General features: G+C 41.5%; 1 protein-coding gene across 2 annotated transcripts in view; it reads left to right on the top strand.

The window, feature by feature from the left end:
• The window catches only part of LOC135218299 (uncharacterized), a 313,398-nt gene that overhangs the window by 165,329 nt on the left and 129,067 nt on the right, over positions 1 to 19,002 (top strand). The gene's annotated exons all lie outside the window — the stretch shown is intronic.

The raw sequence follows: 19,002 nt of genomic DNA, 5'->3' as shown, positions 1-19,002 counted from the left end.
AATACATTTTTTTATTAAAATATATGTATGCTGAGAGAGAGAGAGAGAGAGAGAGAGAGAGAGAGAGAGAGAGAGAGAGAGAGAGAGAGAGAGAGATGACACAAGAGTTTTTTAATAAATTTATGGTAGATGGTGAGGCCTAACCACATTTGCATGATTAATAAATGATGGACCTAAACATAATAAGTAATAATATTCAAATATTAATAAGATTAAATAATGATAATATACTATTATTACAACATTTATGTATTTCCATAGTAAATTATGTGAAATGATAAACAAACAAATACATATTCCCAATCTTTTCTTAAAACTCTGAAGTGAAGGGGGGAGGTTGGACCTGTCAAATATGTGGATATCTGACCCAACATTTTCTATCCTTCATGGTCAGTGACAGGTCACCAACCTTCCCCCCCCCCCCCCCCCCCCACACACACACACACACACACACACACACACATCACACACTAAAAGAGCTTTAAGAAAAGATTGGGAATATGTATATGTTTGTATGAAAATTAACATTATTTACTACAGAAATGGATAAATGTTGATATTACAATATTATTATATTATTATTATTATTATTATTATGTTGCCCGTTTGGTGATTAAATAAAAAAGTTATGAATGATACTGAAATCTCTCTCTCTCTCTCTCTCTCTCTCTCTCTCTCTCTCTCTCTCTCTCTTACATACATACATACTGCTATTTATTTTTAAAGATAGAATGTTTAAGATGACTTTGAAATTATATTAATAATATCATTTCAAAGAAAAGATTAATAACACTGTAGTAAATAATTTTTTTCCATAAATGTATTTGTATGTAATCACAAAAATACCAACATGATGTAATTAACAAACCTAGCATTCTGTTTTGAGCTATGTATGTATGTGTCCCGTTGATCTAAACTACCCACGTATTTTAGATATGCTGATACAGCACAGTGCTCCCCCACTTTTACGCCGTAATAGGTTCCAGAACCTTCCACGGAAATGCTAAAGTCCTCTCTAAAACTCTAAAAATACTTATAACTGCTAAATACCCACTATCCTATAATCTAAAATGCTTATAACTGTCTATTTTAACGTTTCACCGCTTAATTTGATAGTTGAAACAAAAATCAACATTAAATTATCATACAAAAACAATTTAATATCATTTAAAACAAAAATAACCCCAAACCATCTTCCCAAAGCATCCTTAGACATCTTAGATTAGTGCCCTTTCACAACTGGTATATACGCCCCTTAAAATGCTTATAACAATGATTTACTCATTCATAAATATTAATATTTATGTAAACAACACAATATCTATAAAATGTTTAATAAAAACTAGATAAATCGTTATGCAAATTAAACAAATCTGTCTTACAGAACGTTTGACAAATAATCACGTAACGCCGTTGCTATATACATAAGCCATTTTCTCTTGTTCCAGTTTAGCCCCAGACTGAGGATGTTCAGTATATTCTCTCACTCTTTATAAGGGTAATGTAAGGTGTATTTGAAATAATATTAACATAAAATGTTTCGGATGATATAGCTTATTGTACTTATAAAGTAGCTGTGTATCTATTAAGCTCATACTAGGTTGGGCCCCGGACTGAGCATAGTGTATTATTCTCTCTCTCTCTCTCTCTCTAAAGGTAGAATGTAAGATGTATTTGAAATGATATCACAGTAAAGTTTTTTTTATGATAAAGCATGTTGTACAATATTTAAAATATTTGTATAGGATACTCTATGGGCAGGGTAAGTAAGAGGCACTATTCCGTGTTGATGGTTTATTACAGAGGTATCTTAATCCTTAGGTGGGTACAGGGCAACTGGCGTTCGCTCCAAAGTCTGGGCGCGACGGAGTAAGGTAATGCATTGCTAACCATAGACATAACAACACTCGATTCAGTAGTATTACTGATATCAGTAACATGATACATACTTATCCTACATCCCCCCCCCCCCCCAACTATGCATTACTGTAAAACATAGGTGTACTCAAAAGTCAAAATCAGAGACAAACAAAGGATATCACAACTAGGAACAGGCAAAATGAAGGGGAAAAAAATTCATCGAAGAATAGTTAATCAAGGCAAACCACAATAATAGCTTCACAAAAAGAATGCAATCTATTTTCCACCTTCATAGTCCTTCATCCAAGCTGGGTATTTAGTTGGCCTTGAACTACACCTACCAAGGGCTTGGGGGTTGCCTTGGTCAGCATACCTCCTTGTCCTGGGTGCGTGGCACTTTCCCAGTTGGTTTTATAATAGGGCACTGGCTCTTCTCTGTTATGTATTTCAACTGGCGGCAATTTCTCCTCGACATTCTGCCAGTCCCATCTGTTTTGATTTAATACTGTCTGTATGGGAGTTTTTTCCTTACTACCACCCCTGATCAATCTCACTTCTTATTGACTACATCCTGTACGAGGACTTGGCTGCCTGCACATAGGTATGACAACTGCTGTGCATGCAGGTCATATAATTCCTCATATTGTTGTCATCCAGTGATTATCCAAAAACAAGAATTCGTTCGCCATTGGGATGGAGTCCCATAACTGCCTCCCCAACATTAATTGCTTAGGGGACTTGTCTATATCTCTTAGGGGAGTATTTCTGTATTGCAAAAGGGCTTTTGCTGTGGCATTGGTGTCTAGGTTACCATCACCCCTAACATTGTCCCTTATCATACGCTTAGCGGAGTGCACGGCCACCTCAGCTCACCCATTCGATTGGGGGTATTGTGCTGACGAGATTATAAAAGTCCAACATCTCAGTATTTGCCAAGTTCGTCCCGCCATCAGTGGATATCTCCTCGGGTACATGGCAGGACAATCTCCGCAATACAGGGATGATCTTTGATGAAGTCACACCATTGCCAAAGTGCGACAGTTCCAGCCACCCTCTTAATCTGTCTGCATATGCTAAATAGCATTTAGTATCTAACTGAAAGAAATCTGCTACTGTTTTCTGAAATGGATACACTGGCAGTTGGGTGAGAATGAATGGTTCTCATTGTTGGGATGGCAAATTCTCATTGCATGTCGTACATTTAGACCTCTGAAACATTACATCTGCCTCCATCCCAGGCCAATATACTGTCTACTGTGCCCTACGCAATATTGAATCAGCACCTTTGTGGCCTGAGTGTAGGTTACATGCCACAGTTTCCCTCAGAGCTTGCGGCACTACCAAACGTATGTACACTTCGTCGAAAGCATAAGTGACCAATCCATTTATGGACCTGGATACAGTAAGGGCCAGGGCGTTCCCATCGGATGATCGAATTTCCAACTTCAGGGACATAGTGACCCCCTTCCTGACAAGCACATCCCGACCAGCTCGAGTATGGCAGAGGCTGATAAGCCACCTCGCCTCCCTGGAGGAGCTAGTACCCCAGGGAAGGCTTAAGATGAGGCCTGTCCAGTGGAATTTGAAGGACAGATGAACCTCGGACGGAAAGAACCCATGAGAGTTGATAGAACCCTCTCATCGATGGTGGAGGCCCTTCGCTGGTGGTTGGACACCTCGAACCTCCGGCAGGGCGTTCCGTTGGCGGACGTCCCTCCGGAGATGCTCCTTTTCACAGATGCATCGAGGGGGGGCTGGGGAGCCCACCTACAGACAGAGATGAGGGGGGGAGGGGAGTGGTCGGAACGGGAGAGAGGACTCCATATCAACAACCTGGAGCTCCTGGCCATCCTCAAAGCTCTCCAAGCCTTCGAAAACAGCCTGAGGAACAAAAGGGTGGCAGTCATGTACGACAACGCCACCGTCGTTGCCTATGTCAAAAAGCAGGGGGGTCTGAGATCACGACCCCTGTGTGATCTGGTGGAGACCATTCTGGAGTGGGCGGAGAACGCTGAGATCTCCCTGTCAGTGAGGTTCATTCATGGGAAAGGGAACGTGATCGCCGATAGACTCAGCAGGCAAGGGCAGATCCTAGGGGCGGAATGGTCCCTACACCCGACGGTAGCAGGTGAGCTGATTGGCAGGTGGGGCTCCCCCTCCATGGATTTGTTCACAACGAACCTAAACCGCAAGCTCCCTGTGTTTTGCTCCCTGGTCCCGGACCTGACAGCAGTGTGGGAAGAGGTGTTCCAACACCCCTGGGACGGACTAGACCTCTATGCCTTTCTCCCCTTCGGGGTTCTCAGGCAGGTCTTCAATCGTCTCCGAACCTCCAAAGCCACGGTCATGACCCTCATTGCCCCCAGGTGGCCCGACAAGGAATGGTTCCCGGACCTCCTGGAGATGTCCGTTCAAGAACCCTGGGAACTCCCCCAAAGGCCGGACCTTCTAAGGCAGCCCCACTTTGAGAGGTTCCATGAGGGCCTGGATGCCCTCTGCCTCCACAGGTGGAGCCTATCGAGCTCCTCCTGAATAAGAGGGGGTTCTCGTGCAAGGTGGCCTCCCGAATGTTGGGGTGCCTTAGGAACTCATCCGCAGCAGTTTACCAAGCGAAGTGGAAGCTCTTCAGGGCATGGTGCAAGGGGAAGAACCTGGACCCCCTATGGACCAAGATTCCCCATGTAGCCGAGTTCCTTGTCCATCTGAGGGATGACAAGGGGCTCTCCATTGCGGCTATCAAAGGAGTCAGGGTGGCCTTAAACCAGGTCTTCTATCAAAGAGGTGTAGACCTGGGGAGTTCAAAGAACATCTCCCTACTCATTAGGGGATTGGAACAGACGTGCCCTCCCAGGTCCCTATCGGTCCCTTGATGGGAAATGGGCAGAGTCCTGGACTCTCTGGAAAAGCCCCCCTTTCGAGCCGCTCAAGGATATTACAGGCCGAGAGCTCTCACTCAAAACAGTCTTCCTCTTGCCTATAGCATCCGCCAAGAGGGTGGGGGATCTTCATGGGCTCTCCTACCAGGTGTCCCACTCAAGGGGGTGGAGTGAGCTAACCATCAAATTCGTGCCTTCCTTCGTAGCCAAGAACCAGAACCCATCAGTAGTAGGCGAGCTGTTCATGAAGTTCTCCATTCCAGCCCTTCCTAAGTCTGAAGATCCCAGGGACCTGCTCCTCTGCCCGGTCAGGGCAGTGAGAAAATATCTTGGCAGGACAGAAGGACTCCGCCTCAGTATTCAAAATCTTTTCGTCTCTACCAGGTGGGAGAAGAGAACGGTGGCAAAGAACACCATCTCCTTCTGGTTAAGGGAGACAATCAGGAGGGCCTACGAGGGAGCGGGGCTGGTCCCCCCCCCACAAGGAACAAAGTCCCACGACATCAGGGGTATAGGCACCTCCTTGTCTTTCTCCAAGAATATGGCTGCCGCCCAGATTCTGCGGGCGTGGGTGTGGAAGTGTCAGTCCACCTTTACAGCCCATTACCTCAAAGATTATACGAGGAGGTCCCTTGACACCTTTGAGATAGGGTCGGTCGTGGTGGGCCAGCAGAGGGTCTAGCCTAGCTATGGGTGGGTTATACGTTGTATGTATGTGTGTTTGTGTATATGTGGTATTTCCATCCTCCGTATCCTACCCTGCTCCTCTCCCCCCCCTTCCCCACTGGGCCTTCGACGTAATCTTCAGGTGAGTCTATGGGAGGAATATTCGACTTATAGACCTTTGCTTTACACTCATGAGTTATTCCCTCCGTTGCCCACCAGTCGGGATTGCATCTGAATGGCAAGGGGACCCCCACTTCCGCACTAATCCGGCAGAGCTGGTCTCCCTCCCCCTTCCGGCCTGAAGGGGGGTGACCTCCTCCTGGTAGGGTCTCCTCCTTCCCTAGATACTCCCGCCTCCTAAGGATTAAGTCTCCTACAAGTAGTTCCGGGTAAGTATACAGCGTCGGAGTAAATCACAAATTTTAAGTAATTTGTATTTTTCCTAGCTATTCTTACCCCGAACTACAAAATTTTTACGCCCTCCCATCCGTCCCTGCGTATCTTGGGGCAGGAGCTCTAATGGTGTGGAAAGGACTTCAGGTCAGAGGTCTTGATCTTCAACCCTGGGGCATACCTGGCTGGGGGGTCAGGAGGGAATAACCAGTTTTTTCTGGATGCATTATTATGTGAAAATTATAAAGGAATATAATTACATGGCCATTCTCTGCAAATATTAAAGAAGGTGCTCCAGGAATGGCTTAGAACAAATTTTAATTATGATAATTCTCACTTTAGCTTTATGCTAGATAAGTTTGTAATAGCAGTAGCCTTTAAATTAAGGCAAGGCAATTGCAGGGAAATACAGGTCCCCCATATTCGTGTTCTCGACATTCATGGATTTCTCTATGGACCATATCTACCCATGCTTCGCAGGAAATTCGCATATTCTCTGTATTTTTCAATGAGAAATATCAACAAATTCTTGTTTTTTTTATATCAATTTCATCATAAGATGCCCTATTAAAAAAACCAGGTGTATACATTTTTTGTGGGTTTTTCTTGAACTTCAACTAACAAACTAGGCAGTTGTAGGCATTTTTATAGGGCTTTCAACTATTCACAGATTCTAGCTATTCACGGTGGGGGGGGGGGGGGATCTGGTACGCAACCCCGTGAATGGGGGATAACACTGTACCTTACAAAGAGGAAAAGATCATACTACATATTTACAGTCACTTTATTTAATACTAGAACACTTTACAAAATACTCATATATTGTTCAGATCCTATTTCTTTTTCATATTCCATACATATATTAATTAGTTTGAAAAATGTTTATAATATGAAAAGTAGAATAAATTCAAACAAGTAAAAAAAGTAAACTGCTGAAAATTCCTTGTTTTATGCAGGTTTTTAAGCATTTTATCTGAATAATTATGAAATATTTCTTTATTTTTAGATATGAATAGGTCTACCAATTATGTTATCAGAGTATATTATCTGTATAAGGAGCTTTGTGGTAAAAGAATACTATTTTACACAAATAAAACAGTTGAGTAGAATTTACTATATCTAATGTTATCAGATTATCATCTGCTTAAAGATCTTTCTTGTTAAAGAAAGACTGTTATTTTAAGTTATCAAATAAGATATTATTATATAAAACTAGCAGCTCTACGTACCCATCCTTTGGATGTGTTATTGAATGCCCATTCACTTCTAAATGGCCTGGACATACATCTTTCTCAAGCAAATGCTACTGTTTCACTGACCAGCTTAGTCAGGCACCGCTGGCCGACGGCAGGCGCATACATGTTGCAACAGGTTGCCCGGGAAAAGTTTTCATCACAAAGCCCCCCTTAACCCTCTTACGCTGACTGGACGTATTTTACGTCGACATTTTATGTCTCCCGTGTGCCGACTGGACGTATTTTACGTCGACTTACAAAAGTTTTTTTAAAATTCGCGGAAAAATACTTATAGGCCTACCAGCCTAAAACTTTTGAATCACGCGCCTTGGGGGATGCTGGGAGTTCACGGATCAAGGTGTTGTTTTCTTTACAATCGTTACGCAGGCGTGCAAGCGCGAATTTCTTTCTTGCTGCACTAAAAAGTATCTGTAACACATCTCTGAAATTATTTCGTCACTTTGACATAATTTCTGTACCATTGTAAATTAGCCGTTACATGAAGTATTATATATGAAAATGTGCGCATTGTTATGTAGAATACAACAATAAAATACTCATGATTGTAGCTTTTATTAGTTTTGAGATATTTTCATATAAATAACGATAATTGCCAAAATTTCAACCTTCGGTCAACTTTGACTCTACCGAAATGGTCGAAAAACGTAATTGTAAGCTAAAACTCTTATATTTTAGTAATATTCAATAATTTACCTTAATTTTGCAACTAATTGGAAGTCTCTAGCACAATATTTCGATTTATGGTGAATTTATGAAAAAACTTTTTCCTTACGTCTGCGCGGTAACTCTTCCGAAAAAAATCATACATGCAATTGTGGTAATGTTTGCACCATTTTAAAATTAGCCGTTATATAAAGTTTTATATATGTAAATGTGCGCAATTTCATGCACAATACAACTAAAAACAACCCATGGTTGTAGCTTTTATCAGTTTTGAGATATAAATAACGATAATTGCCAAAATTTCAACCTTCGGTCAACTTTGACTCTATCGAAATGGTCAAAAAACGCAATTGTAAGCTAAAACGCTTATATTCTAGTAATATTCAATCATTTACCTTCATTTTGCAACAAATTGGAAGTCTCTAGCACAGTATTTCGATTTATGGTGAATTTATGAAAAAAATAACATTTTCTTTACGTCCACGCGGTAACTCTTCCGAAAAAATCATATGTGCGATTGTGGTAATGTTTGCACCATTTTAAATTAGCCGTTACATAAAGTTTTATATATGAAAATGTGCACAATTTCATGTAGAATACAACAAAAAATAATTGAAGGTTGTAGCTTTTCTCATTTTTGAAATATTTGCATATAAATCATGATATATAGAAAAAAAACCACGTTCGGTCAACTTTGACTCTACCGAAATGGTTGAAAAACGCAATTGTAAGCTAAAACTCTTACAGTCTAGTAATATTCAGTCATTTATCTTCATCTTGAAACAAATTCGAAGTCTCTAGCAAAATATTTAGATTTATGGTGAATTTAAAAAAACTTTCCTTCCCTCCGCGCGCGGATTCTCCGCCACAAATCTCCGAAATGCGTACGTCCCATTCTCGGAATATTTGCTCCGTTTCACATTAGGCATTTCATAGAGTTTTATATATGAAAATGTGCGCAATTTAATGTAGAATAAAACGAAAATATTTGAAGGTTGTAGCTTTTCTTATTTCCGAAATAATTGCATATAAAAAATATATATATAAAAAAATTCGACATTCGGTCAACTTTTAACTCGTCAGATATGGTCGAAAACTGCAATTGTAAGCTAATACTCTTACAGTATAGTAATATTAAATCATTTGTCTTCATTTTGAAAGAAATTGGAAGTCTCTAGGACAATATTTAGATTTATGGTGAATTTTGAAAAAAAATATTTGTTTACGTGATAATATTTTCTCTGTGTTGCTTTTATCGTTTTACAATGTGTTATATATCATAATGATCGCAATGTAGTGTACATTACAACGAAAAAAAAAGTAACTTGTTACCTTTAACCGTTTTGCGCACAGCGTGATTTGAATACAATTATATAAGAAATTTTGTTTTTGTGCTATCATATATCGCATTATTTATATATGATAATGATAATTTTTTTCTACTAAACTTCAGCCAATGACAAAAAAAGGAGCCAAAAATGAACTCTTAATCTTGAAAAATAAGCGCGCTGTGATTTTTTGAAAAAAATATTTTTTCTGCTTTCGTGCTCACTCTGAAACACCTCCGGCATACGGGAGACAATTTTTTTTTTACCGCTTCGGCGTAAGAGGGTTAAGTGGCCCTTGATAAAACTCAGCCTTAAGAGCCAGGCTAAAAAAATGTATGCAGCACCCCAGGCTAGGGAAACCTTTAGGTCGGCCAATTTAAGAAAAAAAACATCAATGGAAAGAGGAAGATATGGAAATGCACATAGTGTAAGAAAAAAAATTCTAAACAGTTCTCCCTACTTTCCATGAGAAGTTGAAAAAAAGACTATTTGCAACCCCTTGTGGGGCCTCTTTTACAGGATATTGTAAATTTTCCAAGTTGTACATGTTTTTCTCCATTCAATTTTATTTATTGTTTAAAAATTATAATTATAGCTCACTTAATATCAAAACAGTTATGAACTGAAATCAGTACAGATTCTGAGTACGCATATTTTTGTATAATATTTAAGTAAATTCACATGAGATCAAAGATGCAGTAACTTTTGGATTATACATGTTATTTATAATATTTATTTGCACTTTTCTTTGCAAAACTACAATTACAACTAATATACTATATCATAAAAGATAAGAACTAAAACCAACAGAAACCTCTGGGTACATTTATGAGCAAAATAAATAAAAAGACGTCATGGGAGGGAGAGAAACACAACATACCCTTGAAGTCCAGATCACAACTAACTCATGAGCCACCTACTTCATTGATCTTACTTAGTCTAAAAGTTGCCATTAGTGAATTTATGGGCTATAGAAGTAATAAAACCTCTTTCACGCCCGATTTACCCAAATCGATGGCATGCAATATTGATGCTCACCATATGTGAATCCGTCCACCACCCAAAACCTGTTATTGCTACTCATATGAGGGTATCCATCCATTAAGGGTTAAACTCTAATATTGATGTTAAATGCATTTATAATCATTTATGTTAACTCATGTTTGAAGGAACAGGGACAGAAGCTTAGTGATATACTTCAAAAGTTTATATAAATTGAGCCCACAGTACTAATAATAGGTAGCATAGGATTATTTTCTTTTTGCCTTTTGACTAATCCGTACGGGTAAGGTAGCGAAGGAAATTTTGACTGACAATTAGCCTAGTAGTTCTGTTTTATCTTTAAGGATTTTTTCACTGTGCTATTAAAGTTTTTTATGATTTGATCAAGGGGATATTTTGTTAGTTTTTTATAAGTCACATCATCATCCAGTAGGGCTTGCATATGTGATATGTATTTAGCTTTATCTAAAATTACTATACTATTTGACTTATCTGCTTTTGTGATGTGGATAGTATTGTCCTTTTAAAGATCGGTCAAACTTTTCTTATAGCGAGCAGACAAGTTACTTTCATGCTTAACATTGGCAGCTCCGTAAACAATACCTTTAATTATGTCAACGTGATCTTGAGGAAGATCACAGTATTTTTCAAATTTACTTAGGGATGACGCAATCATTAAAGCAGGTCTATTCCCTATGAAGAAAGATAAACCATATCCAAGCGCACTCACAACATTTTCACTTATTTGTTTTCTTGATAGGTTTACAACACAATCATGACGTGCACAATTAGTCCAATCACTGCTATTGATGAGATTTTTTAGTTTTCTGTCGAGTTTCCTGTTAAGGGCATCTGTAGTCCTACGCAGTTTTTCGTAAATTTCTTGTCGCAGCGAGTCCTTCCAATGAGCCAGGATGGAATGATTGAAAGAGATCCTTTTTTTTTCAATTCCTTGAATTTTTCTGTTTCTTCTTGCTTGGCGGCTGCTATGTGGTGTTTTAACATCATGGCACTAAGTTCATTGAATGGGTGATGGCCATACCTTCTTAAACGACGTGGCAGTAAGGATTTAGGGAGCACTTGTTCAGATAAGCACTTCTTCAGGAACTTAAGTTGAATTCTGGTCAAATGTGCAGCTACAAGAGACTTGGAAAAGGTAGTGAAGGTACATCTCAAAAGAGGAAACAGGATAGCAAAAGTAAATGTGGCCCTCATTATGTATAACTGAATCACAAAAGTTTGGAACGTGATAAGTGCATAAATAAAGGTATAAGCCACAAAGGAAAGTGAAACACTAGAGTAGCTGCAAGATCTTTCGATTCAGCATCCTTTACTTAGCTGACAGACTGACATACAGGGGAAACTGAGAGGACGAGGAAGGGTCGTATAAGTGACAGATAGGGATTATAAGGAGATAAGTACCTAGAATCCAACACACCTTGAGAATTAGTAACCTACCCAAACGAGCATAAACATGGGTACAATTTTAGAGGTTTACAAAAAGATTAAGTCCAACTGCTCAGACACAGGGACAAGACAATTAAAGGATTATACAGGGCGGCAACTGACCCCATTCAAACCTTTGGTAAACAAAAACTTATTGACAAAACATATTTCTGGGCCTAACCTGTGTCGCTCCGTGAAATAGTTCCTATAGCACTCATTTCTAAGGTATAAAATTGCTAAATATACAAGAGAAAAAAGCTTTATGGTTATGCCAGAGTTTCCTGGCTCGCTCACCCTTATTTAAGGGTGTCGGTATGGAAATTGGGGCGTGTGAAACCACTATCAGAGGTCCCCTGCCATTTAGCCTCTTCCTTTCTCAATATCCCTCGTCTACAGAGGAGCCGTTCCAGGCCATCTACTGCCCGCTACTGCTACAACTAGCGTAATGTTTAACATTCCTTCAGTAGCACTGCTAACGCTTACACGTGTTGTATCTTTCGCTGTGTTTTCATGCAAATTTCCCTTTGTTGAAGATGGCTGAACGTCAGAAAACTGCTGCATCCAAGTTGAGTACTGCACTTATATGTATTCATGCTTTAGGGTAGCAATGTTCATTATATATATATTTATATTGGTAATGAGCGGGAGCCGGCATGACGCCGCTCCCAGGTCAGACATTCGTGCATCGCTACCCGCGTATATTTACGCTCATTTCGGCACCCAATTGGTCCACCATACGAATTGGAGTCGCCCTTTTTGGATAGATTAGCAGGTTTTCAGTTATATATATATATATAATATATAGTATATATAGATATATTATAGATATATATTTATATAATATATATATTATATATATATATATAATATATATATATAATATACTATTTTATATCTGACGATTATATTTATGTTCGTACGCGGGGGATACTAGCCTACCAAGCCGAGCCGCATGCTCTCGGAAGGTAGCCTAGGTCTGGGATTCCTGTTATACCTCCTTTATGTTGTCTTCCATCCAATATATCGGGTGGATGCGTTATTATATTTTACTTAGTATATTAACCTCTTAAATAAGAGACTTCTTGTCTTTACGCGGGAGGGCTTCGGCCCTTACCGTAGCTTATACACGGTCCGTGAGCCACCCTGGTCTTCCTAGCCAGGTCGGTTATAAAAGCCAATTTGGCGAGTTAGGCTAGCTGCTCAGAGCCTTCCTGACCAACCTGATCAGATCGTTACGATTTGCGAAGGTTAGGCAGCCGCTCGAGAGGACTCATTATCTCCTCCCTCTCTCTCTCTCTCTCCCTCTCCCTTTTCCCCCACGTCAGGAGGAGTTGTATTTCATTTTATCCTAGTGATATTGAAATATGTGTTATTTTGCGCGTATTGCATGTTATAGTGGGCCTATGGGCCTCCTGCTCCTGTTCAATCGGGCCAATCTACCGCGTGGTTGCCCACCTGGTCGGTAGTGGCGCCAACTGATCGCGTGTGGGCCACCCCCCTAGTCGACCTCCCTCCCCCTGCCCCCACCTTGGTGGGGGATGCAGCTCGCCTCACGCTACTCCATGTAGCCGACCCGAGCTCTCGCATAAGGGAAGGGGGTTAAGGAGTATGGTCTGGGGGATAGGTCCACCGCGTCATGCTCAGTGTGGGTGGTACATGGTGATGCCCACCCCGGCGAGCCTTGACTGGCCACCTGGCTCGTCGGGACGGTACGCTTCACGTGTCACTATATCGCGTTCCCTATCCGCAGTCCTACTTCACCATACCTATCCTCCCGCCCTGGCGGGACCGGGACTCCGACCAGAAGGCATCGGCTATGCGAATAGCTACGATCCCTTATTCGATCAGATACAGGCTAAGGGTTTTACCGATTTCCCTGATCTGCTCTCATGTAGTCGGACCCGGAGATAGAAGATAGCTAGGTGAAGGGGATACTGCGCTAAGAAGGTTGCACAATGGTTAGAGCAGTTTTCTTACACGCATGTGTAGGTATTAGTATTTTTAATTACTTAATTAACCCTCTTACGCCGACTGGACGTATTTTACGTCGACATCTTTTGTCTCCCGTGTGCTGACTGGACGTATTTTACGTCGACTTACAAAAGTTTTTTTTTAAATTCGCGGAAAAATACTTATAGGCCTACCAGCCTAAAACTTTTGAATCACGCGCCTTGGGGGATGCTGGGAGTTCACAGATCAAGGTGTTGTTTTGTTTACAATCGTTACGCAGGCGCGCAAGCGCGAATTTCTTTCTTGCCGCACTAAAAAGTATCTGTGACACATCTCTGAAATTATTTTGTCACTTTGACATAATTTTTGTACCATTGTAAATTAGCCGTTACGTGAAGTATTATATATGAAAATGTGCACATTTTTATGTAGAATACAACAATAAAATACTCATGATTGTAGCTGTTATCAGTTTTGAGTTATTTTCATCTAAATAACGATAATTGCCAAAATTTCAACCTTCGGTCAACTTTGACTCTACTGAAATGGTCGAAAAACGCAATTTTATTCTAGTAATATTCAATCATTTACCTTAATTTTACAACTAATTGGAAGTCTCTAGCACAATATTTCGATTTATGGTGAATTTATGAAAAAACTTTTTCCTTACGTCCACGCAGTAACTCTTCCGAAAAAAATCATACATGCGATTGTGGTAATGTTTGCACCATTTTAAAGTTAGCCGTTATATAAAGTTTTATATATGGAAATGTGCGCAATTTCATGCTCAATACAACTTAAAACAACCCATGGTTGTAGCTTTTATCAGTTTTGAGATATTTTCATATAAATAACAATAATTGCCAAAATTTCAACCTTCGGTCAACTTTGACTCTACCGAAATGTACCTTCATTTTGCAACAAATTCGAAGTCTCTAACACAATATTTCGATTTATGGTGAATTTATGAAAAAAATAACATTTTCTTTACGTCCGCGCTGTAATTCTTCCGAAAAAATCATACGCGCGATTGTGGTAATGTTTGCACCATTTTAAATTAAAGTTTTATATATGAAAATGTGCGCAATTTCATGTAGAATACAACTAAAAATAATTGAAGGTTGTAGCTTTTCTCGTTTTTGAAATATTTGCATATAAATCACGATAAATAGAAAAAAAAACCATGTTCGGTCAAATTTGACTCTACCAAAATGGTCGAAAAATGCAATTGTAAGCTAAAACTCTTACAGTCTAGTAATATTCAGTCATTTATCTTCATCTTGAAACAAATTCGAAGTCTCTAGCAAAATATTTAAATTTATGGTGAATTTAAAAAAATCTTTCCTTCCCTCCGCACGTGGATTCTCCGCCACAAATCTCCGAAATACGTACGTCCCATTCTCGGAATATTTGCTCCATTTCATATTAGGCATTTCATAGAGTTTTATATATGAAAATGTGTACAATTTCATGTAGAATAAAACAAAAAATATTTGAAGGTTGTAGCTTTTCTTATTTCCGAAATAATTGCATATAAAAAATATATATATAAAAAAATTCGACATTCGTTCAAATTTAACTCGTCAGATATGGTCGAAAACTGCAATTGTAAGCTAATACTCTTACAGTATAGTAATATTAAATCATTTGTCTTCATTTTGAAAGAAATTGGAAGTCTCTAGGACAATATTTAGATTTATGGTGAATTTTTGAAAAAAATATTTGTTTACGTCCGCGCGTTACAAATTCATGCATTATTTTGTGATAATATTTTCTCTGTGTTGCTTTTATCGTTTTACGATGTGTTATATACCAAAATGATCGCAATTTAGTGTACATAACAACGAAAAAAAAGTAACTTGTTACTTTTAACCGTTTTGCGCACAGCGCTATTTGAATACAATTATATATGAAATTTCGTTTTTGCGCTATCATATATCGCATTATTTATATATGATAATGATAATTTTTTTTCATTTCTGATGGTTGCATACTAAACTTCAGGCAATGACAAAAAAAGGAGCCAAAAATGAACTCTTAATCTTGAAAACTAAGCGCGCTGTGATTTTTTGAAAAAAATATTTTTTCCGCTTCCGCGCTCACTCCGAAACTCCTCCGGCACACGGGAGACAATTTTTTTTTTACCGCTCCAGCGTAAGAGGGTTAAAATAAACTTATCGTATTATTCTTCGAGTTCGTTTACTACGGCGGACATTCCTACTCCGCCGGGTATTCAGAACCGAAGTACCATGTTTTTGTCACTAGCTCCCTCGCCTGGTTTCAATCTTCTTGGGTTTTTACTCCATACCGCACTCCGGTGAGGATGGAGAATGGGCTTGAGACTCAATCTTATTAGACTAGATTACGTGTCTCCGGTGCCAGCGGAGTCAGGCCAGGTTCATCCTTTCCCTGCTCTGTTTGTACCAAGCTTAAACCTTGAATTTGTGACAAGAACAAGAACTGGGCCCCGGAGCTAGTGAGATACAAGTATTTATAACATCCTAGTATTAGACACGCTCTCTACCGGAGTCAACTACGGTGATAGCAGAGTTATGATGCATGCCCCACCGGATACATCTCCGGTGGGTCCAAATAGTGATGCTCATGGATCAATCAACTTACAGATGGTGCGTTGCTTGGAGACGGCGTGTACAGCCGTACTGCAAGAGCCGTGCGGGCATGAGGTCTGCCGATCTCATGCCGGGTGTGCGGTCCTGGTGGGATCTTTGTTGGTGTGGCACCTGGATTCCGGGTGCGAGATCTGCTACGGACTTGTGAGTGATCTCACTTCTGAGTCGGTTCGTACCACTCTCAGAATGATACATTGAGAATTATATTGGATAAAAATCATATTGATACATGTTAGACTAAGGAAGTAGTATCTAGGTTAGTGATTGAGATAACTATCTCTTACAGAACCCTCAAGCCGTCAAGGATACGGCTCTGACAACCCTGAAGGCCTGGGTCGGTGGCTTTGGCAGAAATGTCAAGGCCAAGCAGCCCTACATGCTGTCTGAGGAGATGGCCTCACTCATCTACCCTGGAGCGAAGAGGTCGGCAGCTGTAGAGGCAGAGGTGGCGGCCCCTATCATTGCCAGGATCCGGGCGGAGGCCATGGCTTTGCCGGAAGACACAGAGGGTTTCGGCGAGGAAGTGTTGGGAGACGTGGCGGCCATGAATTTGGACCGCGAGCCCATGGTTGTTGACAGCCAGGGCACAGGTAAGAATGTTGTTGAGGCAGGTAGCATAAGGGCTAAAGGCTTGTCCTTTAGCCCATCTCAATCTTCCAATTCTTCTTCTTTCCAGGGATTCACCGGAAAGCCCCAGTCTATTTGACCTAAGTTGGGCTTGGTGATCCCCAAGGTGAAAACTACTAGCACCTTAACGGCTATTAAGAAGTCCTTGCCAAAGCCAAAAAGTAAGACTATCCGCGCCAGTAAGCCATCGGTTTCCAATCCCATGGCAGACTCGGCAAGAGCTACTCCCCCTCAACAGGGGTCGAGAGCGAGAGTCACGAAAGCTAGACCCCAGGAACCTAGCTTTGACTCGGCGACTCTCTCCTCTATAATGATGGAGCAGATGGGGAACTTTGTACAAACCAAGTTCCAAGAGATTATGTCTCAACTGTCCCCCAGTATTGAGGCGTCGGGACAATCCATCCAGTCCCTGATGGAGAGGATGATGAACCAGGAGACCCTAGTGGCGGGTATCCAGGAAAACCTGGCGGCGGGACAACCTCGGTCCAGGCAGGCTAGACAACCCCTGTCAATGCCGGACTCCTCAAAGCTGCCCCCATTTAAGAACAATAACCCTTGGAGGCCAGCAGCATACGCCCCGTTCTCGGAGGGTATGCTTACAATAGAGGGATGTGGAACCCGGCGGTTGGACGACTTTGAGTTCTACCCACCGGATCTCCAGTTCCCCTTCATGGGCTATGCACGATTAACAGAAGAGGCAATGATAAGGGAAGATAAGGTCCCGAAGGAGACCGTCATTATCCCTAGGGACCAGGCCCAACAAGCCTGGGTCCGGAACTTGACAGAGTGGGAGTGTGTCAACACAAAGTTGACACCCCACAAAAGCCCCTTTACAATGTTCGTAGTGAGTGATAACACTCCTACCCCATGCCTCTCCAAAGTGGCCGAGCTAACGCTACAAGCGGCCATGGAAGGCAAGCCTATGCCGCAACTCCGGGAGACAGATTTACCTTCCCTTCTGCTCCCTGGAGGCATGGAGTGTTGGGTTGACGCTCCTGCAACTTTCTCAGTGGGTAAGCTTAGCCCGGACTGTGCTACAACACAGTTTAGTGAGTGGCTACCTAGACTCCCTGACACTTTAGTCAAAGCTGAATATGACGCAAGGTGCAGGCTGAGCAGGTCCCTCAAATCCGCCACAATGACAGAAATGACGTCCTTGGTTTATGCGGATGAGCCACTGTTTAAGATTCTAACAAAGTCATACCTTCACACTGCACAGTGTGATCTTTATGACTTTGCAGTGGCCAGACGGAACTGCAGGAAGCATGTCTTGTCGGAGGCTTCCATCCATCACGAGCCTAATAAACTCATCAAATCCTCGATCTGGGGATCGAAGCTATTCCCTGAGTCCATCGTTAACGAGGTTCTTGGGGAGGCAGCTAGAGTTAACCAGAGCCTGAGGATACGCTGGGGACTCATTACAAAGAGGAAGTTTGAGTCCTCCAGAATGCATTCTAGGGACAAGATGCAGCCAAGGAAGTTCCAGCCCTTCCAGACCACTCAGCCTCAAGCGGTGGTCCAAGCTGTCCTGGTGGCCCAGATGAACCAGCCCTCCACCTCGAAAGCACAACCGCAACAGCAATTTGTGCTACTGAGTCAACCCACTCAGCAGCCCCAAAGCTCAACCTCTTTCTCTACCTCCCCAGCCTTCAATGCTGCCTTTGAAACCCAAGGGGCCTTTCAAGGGTACAATAGGTTCGCCAGAGGTAGCCGAGCTAGAGGAGCTTTCCGGCACAGGGGTGGCGGAAGAGCTTCTGGCCGAGGCAAAGGCTTCTGGGGAGGCTGGGGAAGTCGCCCATCTGCCAACCAGTGAGGCTCCCCAGGTAGGAGGGAGGTTGTACCTCTTCTGGAACCGTTGGAGGTTCAGCACTTGGGCCCACAGTATTGTAGCAAAAGGTCTGGGATGGATTTGGAAAGAAGGGCTTCCTCCATCAACCAGATTTTACCAGGAACCAACGGCGGACTTAATAGAATATACCCCAGACCTTCTTCGGAAGAAAGTAGTGTCAGAAGTCAGACATTTAAAATTTCAAGGGCGCTTGTTCAGCGTTCCAAAGAAAGGCTCACACAAGCTAAGAATAATCCTAGACTTGTTCCATCTAAACTCATTCATTCATTGCGACAAGTTCCGCATGCTGACAGTCTCACAGGTGCGGACCTTACTTCCCCGTGGGGTCGTCACCACCTCTATAGATCTTACAGACTCTTACTATCATGTTCCGATAGCAAGAAGCTTCTCTCCATACCTAGGCTTCAAATTAGGAAAACAAGCTTACTCATTCAGAGTCATGCCATTCGGGCTCAA

The sequence above is a fragment of the Macrobrachium nipponense genome, chromosome 9 (genome assembly GCF_015104395.2).
Source record: "Macrobrachium nipponense isolate FS-2020 chromosome 9, ASM1510439v2, whole genome shotgun sequence".
NCBI classification, from domain to species: Eukaryota; Metazoa; Arthropoda; class Malacostraca; order Decapoda; family Palaemonidae; genus Macrobrachium; species Macrobrachium nipponense.
This window is presented reverse-complemented; position numbering and strand designations above follow the sequence as displayed.